At 39.8% G+C, this 21,868-nt stretch overlaps 1 protein-coding gene across 2 annotated transcripts in view; it reads right to left on the bottom strand.

The window, feature by feature from the left end:
• The window catches only part of NFYC (nuclear transcription factor Y subunit gamma), a 66,873-nt gene that overhangs the window by 40,945 nt on the left and 4,060 nt on the right, over nt 1–21,868 (bottom strand). The window contains exon 1 of one of the 2 annotated variants that reach the window (XM_045476839.1): nt 7,901–7,995. The exons of the other annotated variant lie outside the window; for it this stretch is intronic. The gene's annotated coding sequence lies outside the window, so the exon portion shown is untranslated. Of the gene's footprint in view, nt 1–7,900; nt 7,996–21,868 lie in introns of those variants that run through there. 2 annotated transcript variants of the gene reach the window in all.

Here is a 21,868-nt window from a genome sequence, read left to right as displayed (position 1 = left end):
ACTACCTCCCTAGGGGTAAAGCAAGGATTAGAAATCACAGCTAGGAAATATAAAGCAACTGATTATCTAAAAACACCATAAGGCATCTAAAAATACCAATCTGTGGTTCCAGATAAGAACACAAATCTAGGGGGTGCCCAATACACACCATAATGTGTGCATTTGCACAACTAAGGAACACCATAGAACACATAACACAACTCTAACCTCATATCCATTCGGAAAAAGTCCATCAACTACTTACCTGACCTTAATGAATTTAGGATTCAGGAAAGACAAATTTCCCACCACACTGGTGGTACTCATTTAGTACCTACCTATTTGCACTATGCCGTGTTCTGAAAAGAAAAGTGGCTATGTTTGAGAAAACTTAAAAAACAGGGGCGCCCAGGTTGCTCAGTCAGTTAAGCGTCTGACTCAGGTCATGATCTCTCTCAGTTTTGTGAGATGGAGCCCCAGGTCACGCTCTGCGCCGGCAGTGTGGAACCTGCTTGGGATTCTTTCTCTCTCCCTTTCTGCCCCTCCTCCACTCATAAGGTCTCTGTCTCTTTCAAAATAAATAAACTTAAAAAAAATAACTCAGGGGGCACCTGGGTGGCTCATTCGGTTAAGCGTCAGACTTCAGCTCAGGTCATGATCTCACAGCTTGTGGGTTTGAGCCCCACATTGGGGCTGTGCTGACAGCTCAGAGCCTGGGGCCTGTTTCAGATTCTGTGTCTCCCTCTCTCTCTCAGCCCCTCCCCCGTTCGTGCTCTGTGTCTCTCTCTCTCTCTCAAAAATAAATCAACATTAAATTTTAAAAAAAATAATAATTCAGTTTGACTATATATTTGCTCCTTTTATGATCAACTGTTTATAGTCATTTCATGTAAGATTATGTGTGATCTCTGGAGAAAAAAAAATTTTTATGTGTCTCCTTTCTGGGGAAGAGCAGCACACACAAGAAGAGGTGGAAGGAAGAATTAGTCCTGGAAGATGGACACAGCTATAGCTTGTTTTTCATACAAAGTAACAAGGTGCAAAGAGCACAGGGCTTATGCCACTAGGCTCTGCCTCTTACTTCCTCACCCACAAAATGGGATTAATATTTCTGTCTTACCTACCTTAGGTAAATACCAAGTGACAGAATGAATATCAAATCATTCCATTAGCTGTAACGTACTATTTCATATAAACATTACATACTATTACGCTGCTTAACTACCTTCAAGGCTAGCTTCATGGGTATTTGGCCATTTAACTACCAGGAGAGACATAATCATGGAATTCAGGATATAAATTAATAATCACATAGGATGGCTGGAAATTTACCACTTTTTCTCTAGTGAAAAGTTTATTACTTTTATTTTAAATTGACGGTAATTACAACATACCTAGCCTAGAAACTAAATATAGGTGCCTTATATTAAAAGTTCTGCAAAAAAATAAAAATAAAATATATAAAATAAAAGTTCTGCTAAATCCTACTACAGACGACGCTATCCTATTGCTGGTAATTTATATTGTATGCTGCTCATTAGTGTTATCATGATCATGTGGCTATAAGTTACTTGCTAAGCAAATGCTACCGAATTCCTACATGTGTATTTATGCTTCATGCAGAGGCTGCCACTTGAGACTTTATTATAAAGTTAACACCAGTGAAGATCAAGCCCCATGCAACTTGGGAAACAAACCAACAACCTAGTTTTTGTTGTTGTTTTATTTTTTTTTTTTTAAGTTTATTTACTTATTTTGAGAGAGAATTGGAGAGAACGTACGAGGAGGGGAGGAACAGAGAGAGATGGGGAGACAGAATCTCAAGCAGGCTCCACGCTGTCAGCCCGATGTGGGGCTCGAACGCACCAACCGTGAGATCATGACCTGAGCCGAAACCAAGGGTCAGATGCTTAACTGACTGAGCCACCCAGGCCCTCGAATGACTTAGTTTTTGCACTGGACAGAAGTGTGTATATGGTTAAAACTTAAACAAGAAAGCTTATGGCTATACATACCAACACACATATACAGAAACATATATATAACTAATCTCAAGGAACTAGTGGAAAACATTTCAAGGAAATATTTGTACATATTCAGAAGAAATGAAGGCCACCCGATTTTAAAGCAGGATTTCTAGTCTTCTACATATCAAAGCACACACTGAAAATGTTAATATTAGCTTTCTGAATACTTAAGCTATGGGCTGATACTGACGCCCTCATTCCGTTTAACTTGTCACAAGATCATGTATCACGCATGGTGCTCTAAGTATTCTGAGAAAAATGTGGGCTAACAGTAACACCTTACTTCGTTATGTAGGCCTGGAATAGGGAAGCTATAGATATTCTCTGGTTTTAACGAAACCAACATTTTAAAAAAGGAATAAGCAATTTTAAAGAATACTAATGCATATATGGGAGTTGCACACTCAGATGATAGGGGTGCACAATCAAAAAAGCTTACAGAACACTGACCTAGACAACTCCACTATGTTCACTTCTACATGTCTCAGCTTGAGGGTACAACCTTTTGTTTCCAATTTTGACATGAAACTTTATTCTTCCGGTCCTTCTGTCTATTTTCTCCCTTGATTCTCTCTCATCTTTTCCCCAGGTTCAGCCATAATCTCTACAGCCTAAATTCCAAGTATACATTACCAGTTCTGCTATTCCTCCAGTCCTGCATGTTGGACCTCTCCAACTGGAAAGCCACCCAGAATTCAAACTCAAACTCCATGTGTCCAAATTCTTCCTCTCTTTCCCCAAACCTGCTCCTTCTAACTTTTCAGTTTCTATCTTCCAGTCACCTAGGCTTGAAACCTCAGAGTTGTCCTAGACTCGGTTGTTCAATTCTAATCAATTCCAGGCTCTGGAGTAACAGTGTCCAACAGTGTCCATCTCCTGACCTTTCTTCATATGGCCACTATCTCTATTCAGGCCCTCATCATCTCCATATAATAACAAATATGATGATCATAATACCTAATACTGGTTTAGTGCTGTGTGTCAGGTACTAGCACTGCTCTCCCTTTTCACCCCCATAACAATCCTGTAAGGGTTGTGAACCCAGTATGCAAATTCACTGCATTGTTCACTGTTTCTGGTGCCTTCTACTCAAATTCTACTCATGTCTACATAATAAATACATAATAAATCTCTTCATAAATCTTATAAAAGCACACACCTGATACTGCCACATCAATCTATTACCCCAGATCTTCAACAGTTCACCAATTCAAGCAGAGATGGTTCAAATTTCTTGACAGTCAAGGCCCTCCAACAGCAGACCCCAACTTACTTCTCCAGACTTCTTTTTCCACTCCCTCCTGTCCCTAACTCATCTCCTTATATGGTCTAAGCAGACTGGACCATTCACTGCTCTCTTCAGCACATGCTGCACTTTTTCAGTCATGACCTTGCTCCTCCTTTCCCCATGCTTGGAATGCCCTTGTTCTTACCTCCCTGAGTCCAACGCTCAGTTAAACTGCCTTCCTTCATTCCTAAGTCAGAAGTAGAGGTCTCCCCTCCTCTGAATTGTGTCCTTTGCTTGTACTTTCCATATCAGTTTCATGTACTTGATATACATCCTCTGTTTCTCCTACCAGATTGTTAGGTCCTGGAGTAAAATGTTATTTGTGCACGTTTTTAAGTCTCCACGTATAAGACATGCGTGCGTGCTGAATCAGTGAAAGAAAGTATACAGCGTACACCTCTGGGACTTCCTCGTAGGTAAGAACTATACAGGTTAAGGAGATAAAGGAAAAATTCATTCTATCTGGGGTATTTCCAGTCAAGCAGGTCTTGCTTTAGTTTTCTATGTAAATGAAATGATGAAGACAGACCAAATGATAATACTTCCAAGAAAAAAGGTAACCAAGCGAATCGGCACTGCTGTTTGCTGTGGTTTGTCTCCTTTCTTCCTTTGAACTAAAGAATACAAGGTCATAAACTATGTTATGCCACTTTAAGGTTAAACATTTACCAGATTTTTTTTCTTTAGTTTTGCATTTACACTGGAATTTACCTTTATTTCTTACCCTTCAAGTGCCCTTTTTCACTACAGAGTGCAGCACTGTAACTCAATTCATAGCAAACAATCAACAGAGGAAAACTTTTGGTCACTTATTGAACAGTGGGGTCTGGCTTTGGGACACCAAGGGGAGAGATAGGAAGAGAAGAATGATAATACAAACAGAATCTGACCAAGTTCTAAAGATCTGGGCCCAACAGTGAGGCAGCAGAGAGAAGAGATTAAAAAGAAAACTAAGCTTCTGGGAAATTCAGACATGAGGAAGATACTATCCAGCTGTGTCTATTCTAATTTCCAGACACGGTATGCCTCAGCACTTAAACATTACATAAGATGAACATCATTCAGGCTCTCATTCTTTCAATGAATTGTAACTTTAATTCAAATATATGAAGGTGGTGAAAAGAAATGCAACTACAAAGAAAAAATGTTAAAGGTTGAGGGGGCACCTGGTGGCTCAGGTCATCATCTTGGAGTTCATGAGTTCAAGCCCCACATCGGGCTCTGTGTTGACAGCTTAGAGCCTGGCGCTGCTTCAGATTATGTGTCTGTCTGTCTGTCTCTCTCTGCCCCTCTCCTGCTTGCACTCTCTCTCAAAAATAGAAACAAACATTTAAAAATAAGTAAATAAAATGAAAGTTTCAAGTAGATTATAGTCTATCAGAGAATGCAAAATAAGAACAAAACCAAATCCACAACTACCCAAACACACACGTGCAGACACACAATACAACTGTTGGTGGTAAAGATTAAAGTCAACATAGTTAAAATATTATTGGGGGAGTATACAGATAACGATTTCTATTTCAGTCTTGTTGAATACTTAAAATGATCCTGAGGGGCACACGGGTTGCTCAGCCAGTTAAGCGTGGGACTCCTGATTTCAACTCATCACAATCTCAGTTCATGAGTTCAAGGCCCACATTGGGCTCTGCACTGACAGCATGCAGCCTGCTTGGGATTCTCACTCTCTCCCTCTCTCTCTGCCCCTCCCCTGCTCATGCTCTCTCTCAAAATAAATAAATGTTAATAAATAAACAATAAAATAAAACGATCCTGAGACCTTAGTTATAAATACCAGTTGACTCACTTGAACAACCAGGCCCAAACTTGTTTGGGAGTTAGCTTGTCTGTAAGATGTATTCACCACCACCACCACCACCACCAAAAAAACAAAACTAAACAAAACAAAAACCCAACTAACTGGCATGCAGGTGTTGTGTTTGTACACATTAGTTTACTTCCTTGTAATATATGAAAGTAACCAGCTCTCTGGGACACCTCAGCCAGGTGGACACCATTAGCTTCCTAGCTGATTCTCTACTTTCTGAATAAGCAACTGGCTGAGGCAAGAAATCTTCATATCCCAAAAGGGACTATAAGTCTGCTGCCACAGCAGACTTTCTAACCAACAGACTCCACATGGAGACTTCTGAACCTCTTACCTAGCCCATTTTCTCTGTTCCTTCTGTGTTCAAACAGCAAACCTGTATGGATATGCCAAAAGGAAGAGAAATATGAAAAATAAAAAGTAAAGAAACCTGGAATGAACTAAGTGGGAGCTGAATCTCTGAATTTGCATAGGCCAGTCATTAAAAAGCTGACAAGACTGGGGCACCTGCGTGGCTCAGTTGGCTAAGGGTCTGACTTCGGCTCAGGTTGTGATCTCACGTTTTTTTCATGAGTTGGAGCCCTGCATCAGACTCTGCGGAGCCTGCTTCAGATTCTGTCGCCCTCTCTCTGTCCCTCTCCTGCTTGCTCTCTCTCTGTCAAAAATAAACATTAAAATTAAAAATTAAAAAAAAAATAATAAGCTGACAGACAAGGGCACCTAACCTCTCTGGGCATCAACTTCCCCACTTTACAAGAAAGGAAGTAGACTAGATCCTGAAATGATTTCCATCAGCTTAACTTAAGAGTATAAAAACTCTGTATGCATATGTTATTGGGGATAGAAATAGGCAAAAATAAATCCACTCATGAAGAAGACCATGTATACATGATTAGCTTTAAGAATGCTTTTGGGGTTACTGATGCCTCCACGAAAAGTATATAGCTTCTCTAAAAGGAGATCTCATTTTGTTTTAGGAACAGAAAGCCCACAGTGACCATGACTGTTGTTTTCAAATATACACATCCCTGGAAGCGGACTTTTATTTGGAGAGGCCAATGCCAATTTTGGCAAACCTTATTCTGTGTGAATGATTCTTTCAATGCACAGAAAGGAGGCAGACATCAATGCTGACTGACCACGCCTGAGAGGAAGTGACTTAATAGGACAGGAAATCAAATAGATCACAAAATATCCACCCCACCCCAGGGGAAGAAAAAGAGTCCTAAAAATAGAGGACACCAGGCATGTAAAATGGGTGATAAAGAACCCCCCCTGGGTTTCCACCATTTATCTTGGAAATTTATCTCTGTCACAATATGTATCAGCTATGTGAAATTCATGCTAGTGCTTATATTTTGATGAGAGACCAACTATTTTATTTTTTTTTTTTAGTTCTTATCCCAACATTGACTGGTTTGCTACTACTTTGCAAGCTATAACTACCTCCCAAGCTTGAAAACTGACCAAAAAAATCATATGACCACAAAGCAAACAACAACAAAAAATGGCTCCAGTTTACTTTATAAATATTTGGTGCACAAACTAAAAATGTAACCTCTGCTTAGTAAACATCTGCAACTAACTATTAGAACTCACCTGCATTATAACACAAATCAGAACAGGTTCCCGGTTTTTACTCTGAGAGGTTCCTAAATCTGGTAAGGGTTTTTTAAAAATCGGCATTCCCATTTCATTTTATTCTGAGAGACTCTTAATTTTTGAAAAAGGGGTTAAAATTCTTTCAAAGGAATCCTGATAAGGGAAGGTTTGATGGTCTCAACATATGAATTACATAGGATCATGTCAGCACAAACGGGAATATGCACGTGAAGGCACATGGAACCGGCTTACAAAGACATGTGTCCAATTTAAGCAAACTCCTTTGTAAAAATATTAAAATACTGGCATTCTTTTCTCTGATGCCCATCTATCTTCCTAAGTATTTAACACCCCTCCCCCAACAGTCTGGATTAGTAACAACTTATATTAATGTAGCAATTCACAATTTGCAAAAGCACTTTGACATACATGAGCTCATTTGAGCCTCACCACTAAATAGGAAGGTGCTATTTTTAGGCCCCATTTTTACATGTGAGGAAGCTGACACTAAATGGCTGACTTGCCCAAGCTCACAAAGCTGGTGATAGCTGAGTGGAACCTGAACACAGGTCTCCTGACTTTCAATAGCCTGCTTTTGCTACTACACCATACTACTTCATACACTGTAATCAGAGTAAACAAATGCCCAAATCTAAGACCCCCATCTAAGCCTCACCCATCCCTACACACCAACCCCTAGTCTAAGTTATAGTTAGCTCTAGAAGGCCTTTGCTCCTTATGGAAGTAGAGTTTCCTTCCTTTTTCTGGGAAACATTTATCTGGCTAAAGTATTAAATGAGGAGATCACATAAAGACCACTGGCATATACTGGAAGATTTCTCAGTCACCAGGAGTTCTGCATAGGCATGCCTATATGCATTTTTCCAGGTAGTGGGTCAGATTCTCAAGAGTCCATGATTCTGAAAGGTTAAGAACCCAAGCTAGAGGCAATAGCCACATATCTTTCCAAGAAGCTAAATCCACAAAGTTCTCAAGAGAAAGAGTTTTTATCAAGGCCTCGTACTGTGCCCCACTTATTCTGCCTTGCCTGCTCCAGGCCCTCTCCCAGGCTAAGAGTCATTCAGTATCTACGAGTTTTTAAATCATACATAAAACCTGGAGCAACTGGTAACATATAAATCAATGACTTATAAAAAATAAATGGAAATTAATTACCTGTTAAAATGTAATCCTTAACACATACTCCTTTCTCTTTGATTTAACTTCCCAGAATGAGTCTTCTTACCATAAGCATTCCAATTCCCCCAAAGAAGTTTTACAAACATAACTGCTTTGAACTCCTGAAATGCCATTCTTCGCTAAAGAACCCTCTAGATTACACAGAAGACAAGGCAGCGTGCAAGGAATTCTGAATCTGTTAGGCAGTTCACTCAACTATCATACCAAAAGGATTTAGAATTTTTTTGCTGGGGGAAGGAACGGAGAAGAGTGGGAGAGAGAATGAATGCAGCCCCATTGTCTTATTGCTTGAAAACTCCTAATCTGAATCTATAACATATTCCTACTAACCACTCGACTTGAACATCAGAAGTACAGTCTCTTTTCATCTTAAATAGAGCTTTTCAGTCTAAATCTGTATAAACAAACTTTGTCCTTCAATCTTTCAACTCCTCGGCAGTTTTTCAAGGTCACTTTTGCGAGCAACGACAGAGGCCTGCATCTAGCAACTTTCACTGCAACACCAGTCCAATTCAAAGAGCCCCGAACCTAAACCCCTATCGATCCTCTCAGGTAAATCCCTTACAGGAGGGGAAGCCAGGGGAAGGCAAATCAACACCCTCCAAACTTCTTCTCTACCAGGGCCTGTTCCTTTTCCCTACCCAGAGACTGAGTACTGCTGGCTCACTGCTCCACACTGAGTCTGCTGCAGAAATGTTCCAATGACCTTCATTCCATATTTGCAAATAAGAAGAAAACAAAGAACTGCTTTTTAAAATCAAGTGTATTATAGATGTTAGTACACGGGACAGAAGAGTGCACTATTCACAAAAACTGGCTGGTTACTGATTAGCAACCAGCATTAGCTTCCTATCCCTAAAAGAGGGGAAAAATATATCAAGGGCAAAAGATAGGGTTGCCTGTACTCTTAACTTTCCAATTCACAAATTGCAGGTAAATTAGGATTCGAAATATTTCATACAGAAAATGAAAAGCACTTTGCTCACATCACTTTAAAGAACCAAATCAATGCCTGACAAAAATGTGTGAAATTGACAGAAAAAGATTTGCTCTTGTCACTGCCAACATAGTGGAAAAGTATGTTCCTCACCAGCATTCTAAGCTCAAATGTGCACTTCAAAACAAAGACTGTTATTTAATTAGTTGGTATGTATCAGAATAGAAGCAGACAGGTAAATCAAGAAAGTTACCGGGAGAATTTCACACTGCCATGTGGGCCTTCACCATTAGAAGCTGCATTCGTGCAAACCGTATTTTCACACAAATTTAGCACAGCAATAGTGTTGCTTCCACCTCTGAAAACACAGATGTCAACAAAGTGCATGGAAACAGAAAAAGTCTTACAACAACTCAGCTTATTCTGTAGGAAAGCTTCAGTGCACTTGAACAAAGGAAAATTATTTGGAAAACAGTTAAGTTTACCCAATGCGAAGAGAAAGTGCCTTGTTTCTGTGTGCCCCTGAAAAATGATTAGCCTTTCTTCATGTACCTGATCTTGTCAATACTCAACTAGGAAAAGAAATCCTAGGTGAAGGGCATGCAAAATCTAAACAGAGCAAGGTATTCTAGGTGCACCAAAAGGTATGCATGGAATGTAAAGTGGCCATTTTCTGAAACAGTGCAACTTGTCTACACTCTCTGAAGCTAAACAGTTTCTACCATTTTAACACAAAACAAAGAATTAAACTTACCGGGAACTGCATTAATTTTACATGTAGTTATTTATATCTCCTCGGACAGGGAGAATTTAAGTCACTCCTAGCCCTCCCCCCCAAAAGGACGGAGGAAACAAAAGGCAGCAGGAGATGCAGAAACCTGAGTCTGGAATGTCCACTCCAGTGAAAACCCGAACAGCTGTCCCCCCACCCCCCAGCAAACTATTCGCCATTTTTCTTTGTCTTTCAGCTGACCCCTGCCTCAGTGAAAAACTCCGAGGCTCCAATGAAGCCCTGCAGCCTCCTTCCACTTTAACAGTCAAAGGCATTCAATCTAGCATGCTATTTGACACCAAACCTTGCCTCCAGAGTGGTCCCATTGGCTGAGCTGCTTTATCAGCTAAGAACACAAAGCCATGATTGGCTGTTCACGTCATCAGTTACCTCCTTTGTACACTTCCTGTTTTAAAGTTACCTTGAGAAGCAGAACAGGGGTCAGATCCAGACTTCAAACTACAGGGAACTTAAGGCTTGGAAATGCCTGGCAAATGCACACAGCAGATGCACTAGGGCCTCTTGTGCTTCCAAAACACAGGAAACTGCAAATTTACAATTGTTCTTTAAAATCACACGAAAGGGTTGTTACAGTTCCCACCCAAAGGATTTCTTATTGGCTGTCAGAGTTCCATTTAAAAAATTTAAGGTAATTTAACTGCTTCTGATTGGCCATCAAAGATGTCTGTAAGATATTGCTACAGTATCCTATGGCAGTAAACCAGAGAAGCAATGTGCACAAGATCTGAAAGTTGTGACTTAACTATCTACAGTTTTCTGTTGAGCATTAACAGAAGAAGAAAAAGAAACCAGGGTGGGCTCATCAAATAGCTCCAGAGAAAATGTAACCTCTTTAACAGCTGTTACAAAGAGTGATACCAATGGCCTTACAACAGTTTGTAGGATTTCTAAAAAGGAATCTGTCATCTTGTCCCTGGTAATTTTAAAAGCACATATTAGTGCTAGGAAAAATCACCTTACTTTGAAACACAAACTAACCTAAACAGGAAAATTCTGCAGTAATGTCAGAAGGTAGTGACAGGGACAGTGGCATTGCCAAAAAGTCTACCAGGAACCCAAGAGGGAAATATAATAATAAAGGGCGGGGAACACTGGCAGAGATAGAACACCAGTGATTACACTGTTTAAAGCATATTATAGTTTGGATTAATTTATTTAGGATGGTCATAAAATGTTTATCAGCTTTTAATCTTACAGAGTTCTGATATTATGGAAGGTAAACTTTTTACCACATTTTCAAGAATAAGTGGCAGGAATGAGCCCAGGAAAGATACTGTAAGTACTGCAGTTATGGAAAACATTCTGGGGTGCTGAGGTTTACCAGTGGTCAAAGATTTGCTTATGGATTTTGTGCCCAACTGTTGAGGTTTTAAGAGGAACCTCCTAAAAAAGGTGAAAACCAGTTAACATGTTTTTTTTTTTTTTTACAAAATGGGTCAAATAGAAACACTGTACTATTACTGAAAGTTCTGGACAATCTCCTTAGAACTGCTTCCTGCCACGAAAACTAAGCATCCCAGGATGAAACAAACATGACTGTTTCCTCAGGACGAGTCCTTCTCTAGAAATACCTCAGCTGACCTTACATGAAAAGTCATCATGGGCATATGCAGAGATGTGGCAGAGTCCTGAAATAGAAGCAAAGTGGTCGGGGTCCCTAGGTGGGTCAGTTAGTTAAGCCTCCAACTTCAGCTCAGGTCATGATCTCACGGTTAATGGGTTCGAACCCCGCATCAGGCTCTGTGCTGACAACTCAGAGCCTGGAGCCTGCTTCAGATTCTGTGTCTTCCTCTCTCTCTGCCCCTCCCCTCCTCACACTCTTCTCTCTCTTCCAAAAATAAACAAACATTTTTAAAAATTTAAAAAAAAAAAAAAAAAAAGCAAGGTAGTCCGCCTAATCACTTTGCCATCCATATTAACTTCTCTACACACATTCTACTCATTTCTCAAACTGCAATGAATTAATTTCTGAACACCAATTAGTGCCAGGTTCTATGCTAGATATTTTACGGACTTTCCCCTTCTAATCCTCACTATCCTCTTTTATATGTGAAAAAAAAGTGAGGTTCACAAAGCTTAACAACTGGCCCCTAGCCATACATTTAGAATGCAAACTCAGGTCCCAACCTAGGGCGGTATTCTTTCTATTGTACCACAAGGCTGACACCAAGACATGGAGCACCCCAGGGCACATCCAAGGAAGTTCTTAGGAGTCACATATATGTAGAGGTAGCATAAACCGTTAAACCCACCTTCATTAATCTAAAAATTAGAAATCTGACTGATGTTGAACTTCACCTGATGGTTAGAGACCTAGCTGAGTATATGACAAAATAGCACCCTATAAGTTGATACGCATTTTACTACTGAAGTATTAGGGGCATTTAACCAGTAGCAAATCACATTTATAATTTATCAGGACTTGGAACAACTAATGATTAAATCATTAACACAAAATAAACTGTTACGGGATTGTGTGGCAATTTTACTATGGCATCTTAAATAAGAGTTTAGTTATGCCAACAGGGTGTGTTGTAGGATGACTGCTGAAGCTACAGAACTGCAGGTATTATAGTTCTTTTCTCAGAAGTTTCGGTTCCAGATTCTGAATAGCTACCAGCCTGAGAAGAGAAGGCAGAGGGCCAAAAAGCCAGTTGTGTCTCATCCACACTAGAGTCTTTCAACCCCTCAACATTGGAGGTCAAGTCGGCTGGAAGGAAGCAAAGAAGCTTATATGAGGTGGGAAGCAGAGGAAGAGGGAGAACATTCACATCGCTGACTATTAATTAGTTATCACTAGGGAAGAACAACTAAGCACCTGGGAATCAGGCAGAGCTCATTTCAAATTCTGACTCCTCTGCTTATTAACCGTATGACACTGAACTAACCAACCCTGAGCCTCAGCTTCCTCATCTGTAATACATGGATGTCACCATTCTATATCCAGAGCCACCATAAGTATTAAATGAGTTAACACATGTATATTGTATTGTGCCTAGTAAGCACTGAAAAACTGTAAAGTGCTAGAAGTCATCCAGTCCAAATTCCTTGTTTTATACAGGGTTAAGATGCAGAAAGGTCTCTCTCCTTAAGGCCCCAAAGCTACTAGGAGGGGCTGTCTCTCCTCCATCTCCAGCATACCCTGCAACCCTGCAGAAAGCAACTCCTAAGCCATAAAGGGCAGTGTGGGAGGACTCCCAGCTGCTACAAAAAATCTTCCCCATGCTTTTCATCACCCATCCAGGCCAAGATTTGGTTGTTGTTCCACATGCCCATCCTTTGATTCTGAGTTTGATATACCCGATTAAACCAAACATGTCCCTTAATACTCTGTGAATACCTTTGGCATAGTTTTTATTAGTTCTTGGAAGGTTTGCAAGAAAACCACTCGAACCCCTATTTCTCACCAACAGCCACCTTACTAGAATTCAAGCTACTAGTGGGAAGAGAACTGAAATTATCCTAGAATTTCCATCTGGCGGCTTACTATACTGTACTTACTTACTATAGCTTTCCCTTCTCTAGCCTGTTGTTACTGTGGACTAACAGCCTCATGGGATCTCTGGAATTCCAACTCACATTCTTCCCTGGTCCTGGATATCAGCAGCCCTCTGCAACAGACAACTGCATTGTCTTGCCCTAAAAAACACCCAGATCACTATGAGGCAAAATGACTGCCTCTGGTTACCTGGTTCAAGCTCTCAAAGTAGGCAGCATGGGAAATGATGCTCTTGGTCAGAAAACGGATTCTGAATTATAGCTACCTATTTACTGGCAGTTTATCCATCCCTAAGCTCACTTCTTCATGTATAAAATGGAAAAAAAAAAAAAAAAAAAACACCAACCCGTGGGAGCATTGAGGTTTAAATGATATAAGGTTAAAGCACTCAGCATTAACACCTAGCATGTGGTAGATACTCAATAACATCTAAATATACACTTGACTATAGCATTTATCACACATTATAATTACTTTTAACCATGTCTCTATTACCAGAGGAAGGCTTCTTGAAGTTAGTGGCTGTGTTTTATTTATATCCACATATATCCCCAATACATCAAACCCAACCTTAGCCACAGTGTCAATGAAGTAACGAGTAATGAGGACTGAGGAAAACTGGAGAGCGTATATCCCATCTGAAGGGGCAGCTACTATTCAGCTCCAACTGACAAAAGCCATGAAGGAATACTAGTCCACTGTAGCAAGAGCCTCAGAGTCAATAAAAGAAACAAAAGTCAGATCCTGAACACAAAAAGCTGATGCCAGAACAGCTCTTGCTCTGGGATCCTGAGGAATGACTGAAGGACCAGAGTTATGACAGAAGTTGACCTTAACCACCCTGATAATTCTTGTCAAGGACAGTCTTGTTCAGTCCCCCAAGATTACCTATCTTGGAGGTTATGCTGTATCAACCACATCAGAAGCAGAAATAGCAGCAAAGAAACTGGGCTCTTCAGTGCCCTGAACATTTTATTGATGTTGTCCCTAACTGACTTAGTAAAGTAAGTACACTTAGAAGCCTCAAGAAATATCTGGCCTCTAGAGAAAAATGAACTTTTCGTATGTTATGATATGAATACAAAGCCATATTCACTTGACTATTAAATACATTGTGTGACTTATATACTAAGTTGATGAGATGGATGTATAAAGCAGTATTGTACTGATGTTATCAGTTAGTCAGATGGGCTATTTTTTTAAGAATACCTTTAAAGCAACCACTCAGAATCAAACACTGTATTTTGCTTATGTCAGTTAGAAACAAGGCTGAGTTAGTCTTTTAATACCATCTAACATATTGTACAATAATATTATACAAACTGCTTTGTAATTTTCACTTAAATATGTGAACAATTTTCCATATCAAATCTGTATCTATATCATTTACAATTGGAGTATATCCCATTGAATGGCTATACCATAATTTTCTATCAGTTTTATATTAATAACTTCACTGTCTACAATGTTTTGTGGGTTTTTTTTTACCTTTTGATGTATGACACACAATGTTACACTAGTCTCAGGTGTGTAACATAGTGATTCAACTTCTCTATGTGTTATGTTATGCTCACAAGTATAGCTACCATCTGTCACCACACAACACTATTACAGTATCATTGACTATATTCCCTATGCTGTGCTTTTCACTCTTCTGATTTATTCATTCCATAACTAGAAGCCTGTATCTCTCACTCCCCTTCACCCATTTTGCCCACCACCCCCCACTCTGGCAACCATCAATTTGCTCTCTGTACTCATAGGTCTGATTCTGCTTTTCTGTTGTTCATTAGTTTCGTTTTTTAGATTCTACATATAAGTAAAAATCATATAATATTCATCTCTCTGACTTATTTCACTGAGCATGATATCCTCTAGGTCCATCCATGTTGTTGCAAATGGCACAATCTAATCCTTTTAAATGGCTATGTAATATTCCACTGTGCATGCATGTATGTGTATGTGTGTATTCACACATCTTCCTTATCCACTTGTCTATTGATGGACACTTAGCTTCCACATCTTGGCTACTGTAAATAATACCAAGGATGCAATGAACATAGGGGTACATATATCTTTTCGAATTAGTGTTTTCATCTTCTTTGGGTAGATATCCAGCAGAATTATTGGACCATACAATATTTCTATTTTTAATTTTTTGAAGGAAAAAAAACAGCACACAAAGGTTCCTTTTTCTCCACATCCTTGCCAACACTTATTTCTTGTCTTTTTGATTTTAGCCATTCTGACAGGTGTAAGGTGGTGTATCTCATTGGGTTTTGGTTTGCATTTTCCTGACGATTAGTAACGTTGAGCATCTTTTCACGTGTTTGTTGGCCATCTATATGTCTTCCTTGGAAAAATGTCTTTTCGGGTCCTCTGCCCATTTTTTAACTGGACTGTTTACTTTTTGGTGTTGAGATGCAGACATTTTTTTATATACTTTAGATATTAATCCCTCAGTATCTTCAATTTTAAAATATTGTAAATAGCATCACAGAGAACATCTATTATGCCCATTCCTTATACCCTCATTATCCCTTCCAGAACCACCGCAATGACTTCATAAATAGTATCATTTTGTCTGGTTGAAGGAAAAAATATATACAAACATGAAAGCCAGATTGTTTGAATGTTAAATCTTTCCAGTTTCAATTTTGGTTCAGTTTTTTTTTTTTTTTTTTTTTAATTATAAGCAGACCAAAGAAAATTAAGGGCTGCCAGATTGTAGCTTCTGACCCATTTCTTTCACCTGACTTGGTCCTGAACAACTATTAGTTATTTCCCAAACCAAATCCACCTTCGAGGTTTAAAAAAGTGTGTCCACACATTTTCAAAAGAATCTGACAGAAGTTCTGAAGATAACCCCCAAAGAACCCCAAAGTCCCAGAAACATTTTGAGCAATGATAGTATCATTAGAATAAGGAATATAGCGCTGGTGCCCAGTAAATCACTGCTCAACAAATTAATGAAGTAAACTAATAAATGAGACCTTAAGTGGATTATAAATTCTGAATTTTTTTTTTTTTTTAAATGCTTGAGAGAAAGCGAGAGAGAGCCAGTGGGGAGGGGGAGACAGAGAGAGAGGGAAAGACAGAGGAGAACCTCAAGAAATCTCCACACTGTCAGCACAGAGCCCAACGTGAGGCTTGTCATGAACTATGAGATCATGACTGGAACCAAAATCAAGAGTCAGACACTTAAGCAACTGAGCCACCCAGGGGCCCCCTGAATTACTCTTTTTTTTCTTTTTTTTAAGTTGAGAGAGAGAGAGAGAGAGAGAGAGAGAGAGAGAGAGAGAATGTGAGTGGGGGAGGGGCAGAGGGAGAAGGGAACAGAGGATCCAAAGCAGGCTCCATGATGACAGCAGCAAGCCCAATGCGCACCTCGAACACAGAACCGTGAGATCATGACCTGAGCCAAAGTCGAACGCTCAACCAACTGAGCCACCCAAGCGCCCCTGAATTACTTGTTTTTAAAAATAAATTATATTCTCCAAAGCATAAATTAAGACCAATGGATGGAAAACTATTCTAGAAAACTATTCTATCCTCTCAGAGCTGTCCAAAGATGGCACAAGCTGCTTCAGAAGCTATGGATGGGGTTGTTAGCACAGGCTGTTTGAACACTTGACAGGAATATGTAAAGACAAGATGAAAAAGAGCAGCCATGTGGAGAAGCAGGGGGGAAAAAACAGTCTTTGCAGCTAGACAGATTTAGATTCTAATCCCTCTTCACCTCTTTTTAGCTGAGTAACCTCAAACTAGGTAGTTAACCCCACTGAGGCCAATTTCCTGAACTATAAACCATCTTGCAAGGCTGTAAAGATTAAGGGAACTTTCACTCATTCAATAAATACTTAGGTGTAGGCATTGTGCTAAGACGTGGGGATCCTAAACAATACAGTCCCTGTCCTCAATGAGACTAAAGTCTATTATAACAAAGAGGAAAATTAAAACAAGAAATCATAGTGCTCTATGTTAAGAGTTACAACAGGAACAAATGCATAGTACAGGACATAAGCAGAGCCCCTTAGCCCATGGCCTAACTCAATTTCAGGCCAGTCAGAAATGGCTTCTTGGGAGATTTAAATCCTAAGAATAGGAACTTAATGAGACAGACAAAGAAACTGCATGTGCAAAGGCCTGGAGCTGACATAAAGCATTACATTCCTGAAAGGGCTATAGTTTGGTATGGCAGCAGCCCAGGGGCAAAAGGCTACAAGTTAACTCAGAAACATGAACAGGGCTGGACAAGACTAAGATACTAGAACTTTATTCTAAGGGACAACAGTGAGCCATTGAAGAGTTTAAGCATGGGACTGGCACAATCAGAATTACCCTTTTATTTTTTTAAAATTCTTTTTAACGTTTATTTATTATTGAGAGACAGAGAGCAGGGGAGGGGTAGAGAGAGGGGGAGACACAGAATCCGAAGCAGGCTCAAGGCTCTGAGCTGTCAGCACAGAGCCCGATGTGGGACTCGAACTCACAAATTGTGAGATCATGACCAGAGCCGAAGTCAGTCGCCCAACCAGCTGAGCCACCCAGGCGCCTCTCAGAATTACCCTTTTAAAAGATCATTTGGGGTACAGTATGGAGAAGTGGGACCGGGTGGGAGACTGGCAGCTCTAGACAGATAGGGAAAACAAGACACTGCAGTACTCTAGTTACCAGAAAACGTAGCAGTGCAGATGTTGAAAAGTAGATAAATGGGGAATATTAAGAAGGTAATAAATAAATAAATAAATAAATAAATAAATAACATGAAGACCAGTGGTTAATAATGCATGTAGAACACCACCACCGACTGATAAACAGCAAGTGCACAAAAAAATGGTAGCTGCCACCAGTGTCACAGATGCTGGCAACGGGGTTAGATGGCCTTTGAAATCATATTCACCCCAAGAGTCTATGTTACTTTGGAGAACTGTGTTGTATGTTCCCAGAAAAATTCTTTTCCACTACTGGCCAAACTATCCTCTACAAAAGATTCATTTTTTACTCATAAGCTCTCTGCACTAGAACTGCTCAACTGGGCCCCACTACACCCCAGTCATAACATGAAATACTTATTAGATGTTCTCACGAACAGGGTTCCATGGCCAAATATGTCCAAGAAACACTGCATTATGTATCCTCTCTCTTGAAGGGTCATAAGGCACATAAACACAAAGGCCCTGAATACTAATTCTGCAGTAAAGAAATGCATTTCACTTTAGCTATCATTTTGTCAAGGATCCTTTTTTCAACTCCAGAGGACATTTATTACATTGTATAAGAACTAAAGTTCAATGAAACAGTTTAGGAAATGCTGCGCTAAGCTGCCTTACAGATTTTAGCGGAATGAAAAGATTATAGGCAACTCTATTCTGACCACCTTCCAAAATGGTTGGAGTTTTACACACATTATGGCCTTTCCCTTTTAATTTAGTCCTACTAAAAATGACATTAAATATCACCATAAATAGCAATCCTCTGCCTCCCAAATTACTGCCAACCAAGTGTGCTTTGCTTTTTAAAAAGGCCACAACTTTGTCAGCTGATAATGAGCAAATTCTAAACTACTTACCCTTCAGGGTACAGCAATAATTTTTAACACAGTTAAAAATGACAAAGATGTTCAACTGTGCAGATTGCACGTACTTTCACTTTCCTCTCTTAAATGAATTGATCACACCACTAGTGAGGAGGATAGGTCTTCTTAACATTGGGCAAAGAATCTCACTTCATACAGATCACTGGACAATTTGCAGCTCCTGAGGAAAGGGTGAGCAATAACAGAAACTGTGCAAACCTTCAGTACAGTAGTCCCTCCTGATCTATAGGAGATACGTTCCAAGACACTACTCGCGCCCTGCCCAGGAGATGCCTGAAACTGCAGATAGTACCAAACCCTATTTACAATTCATTTCTTCCATACACACACACCTAAGATAAAGTTTAATTTATAAATTAGGCGCAGTAAGAAATAATAATAATAAAATAGAACAATTATAACAATATACTGTAATAAAAACTATGTGAATGTGGTCTCTTTCTGCCTCAAAATCTTATTGCTCTGCACTCACCCTTCTTGTGATGCCGCTAAATAAGATGCCTTCGTGATGAGCTGAAGTGACGTGAGGACAGACATTGTGATAGGGCACTGGGCTACTACTGATCCTCTGACAATAGTCAGAGGAGGATCATCTGCTTCTGGACCACGGTCGACCATGGGTAACCGAAACCGTAGAAAGCGAAACCACAGGTAATGGGTGGGACAACTTTAACTCTAATAGATTTAAGCCAGTGACATCATACAAAATATTCCATACTCCGATATCATTCCCTATGAGTCACTGAGGCATTCATCGAAGCACTGGTCAAGATCACTATTTATAGCTCATACCCATGAATGTACTTAAGATTAATTCTTAAATCTGATCTGTAACAAGACACCGTTGATTTTAAATGGAGAGTATTCATCTAACGAGGACACCTTATGTACCTTGGACATGAAGATCTGAACCTTTAAGGTAAACCTATTCCACTGGAAACATTCAAATGCAAAGGTTAGCCTAGTCCCTCTCTCTAAACTGCACCTGAAGTTTATCCATTAGAAAGCTCTCACAGTATAAAAGTACACTGAATTTAGAAGTAATCTGTCTGCAAACAAGTAAGGACTTAACCCAAAACAGAAAATACAACTCTCACACTGAAAATGAGCACAAATGTTGCCTCACTGTTATCAGGTACATCACTGCTAAAACATGGAGAAGTGTGGGAAGGGTGCAGCAAATTTCGCAACCTGGCAAAAAATTTCTGCAGGCAGACAAACTTTTTTTCTTGAACCATTTTACAATGCTGTCTTCCTGCTTACTTCAAAGAAAATGTTACCAGGTGACTACAAGCCAAACTGACAGTCCCACTTCAACTGACAACTTCTACAATTAGAAAAACAATTTTTTTACGTTTATTTATTTTGAGAGAGAGAGAGAGAGAGAGAGAGAGAGATAAAGTGCAAGCAGGGGAGGGGCAGGGAGAGAATGCCAAGCAGGCTCTGTGCCATCAGCACAGGGCCTGATGTGCAGCTCGATCTCACAAACTGGGAGATCATGATCACAAACCATGAGATCATGACCTGCGCCAAAATCAAGAGTCAGACTGAGCCATCCAGGCACCCCTAGAAAAAGTTTTAAATGACTATAATGTAAATCTTTCTGGATTGAAAGATAAAACTGGTTGTTCTGATTTTAGTAATTATTGCTATTTGGCAAATACAGAAAAGTTCTCATCTCATCAAAATCATTACCACTTAGCACCCAAGAATGAACAGAGGCAATCAGGAGACAACCTAACTCTGAAGCAGAAGATGCTACTGCTTTGTGCATTCATAAATAATACAGACTAATAATAACAGAGATCCACTATAAATCAGCTCCTAAATCACAACACCACAACTAAATTAGGTTATTTCTTTCATGTCAAGTGGTTGCTCCCCCATGTAGAAATCTTACTGTACATGAAAGAGCAGACGATTACAAACGACCTCCTCATTCGGGAAGCTTTAACAGGCTGACAGATTTTATGCTGTTCTAAAAAGAAAGTGATGTGTTCCCTCACTTACTAAGGTCCACTTGGTGACAGGCACCTACCATATGCTGCTGTATTCATTTTTCATAACTACTCTGTAACAGAGGTATCATTACCACTACTTTACATAGGAAGAAACTAAGGCTTAGACAGGTCAAGAATCTGACCCCGAGCTCACACAGAGGGTAAACGCAGACAGAATTCTTTCCCAGGTCGGACTCCAGCGTCAGCAACTACACTACCCCCTCCCAATGGCATTTTTTGGCCAAAGTATTTTAAATCCACTTCTTCCTATGATTAATCTACTTAAATTATGTTAGGTACTTTGAGTCACTGGGAAAATACTAAAATGACCTTGTAGCCTTCCTAACTAGTCACAGCACATGCATGAAAAACTGAATAAACAAAATGAAAAGAGACTGGAAGACATCAGATAACTCACAATAAGTCTGCTTTGAGCACAAGAAACTGAGTGGAAAAGAACAACTTGCTGGCTAAGGAATGTTCTTCCTAGGTTGTATGCCTGAGGCTGGAATAAACCTCAAGAAGGTCATTTGTGTCTTTAATAATGTCCTCTGCCATTCTCCTTCCTATGAATGAGGCAAACTTGTCAAAATATAAAAGGGCCTTAGAGTCATCCCTATCATCAAGCCAATGTTTCCACGGAAGAGGCAATACTGTCCAGTGGAATGAGACTGGTCTGGGAATCCAACAATCTGGGTTACACCTGGCTCTCCCCTTGCCAAGCCAAGTGACCTTGTCAAGGTCATCACACTCTAGGGCCTCAGAAAAGAGTACCTGCCTGAAAAAAACTGAAGGTCACTTCCTGATCTAAGATGCAGGAATTTTTCTTTTCTCATAATATTTTAAGGTGTCAAGAAAACACAGTTTAAGAGTAAGGGTTCCACAAATTTCGTAGGAATTAAGAGTTATAGACTTAAGTTTGAATCTGAGCTCTGCCACCTTGTGTGACCTTGAGCAAATTACCTAACCCTTCAGTTTCTTCACACACAAAAATAAAGGTGGTAATAGTGTCCACCACATACAGAGTGTGGATAATATATACAATACATTTATACCCTAGCTGGTGCAACATAAGCACTCAATAAAAGTTAGTAACTAACTATATCATTCCTGAGT

This window comes from Leopardus geoffroyi, chromosome C1 (assembly GCF_018350155.1).
Source record: "Leopardus geoffroyi isolate Oge1 chromosome C1, O.geoffroyi_Oge1_pat1.0, whole genome shotgun sequence".
Classification (NCBI taxonomy): Eukaryota; Metazoa; Chordata; class Mammalia; order Carnivora; family Felidae; genus Leopardus; species Leopardus geoffroyi.
The sequence above is the reverse complement of the archived record's forward strand: the minus strand, read 5'-3'. Positions and strand labels throughout refer to the sequence as shown.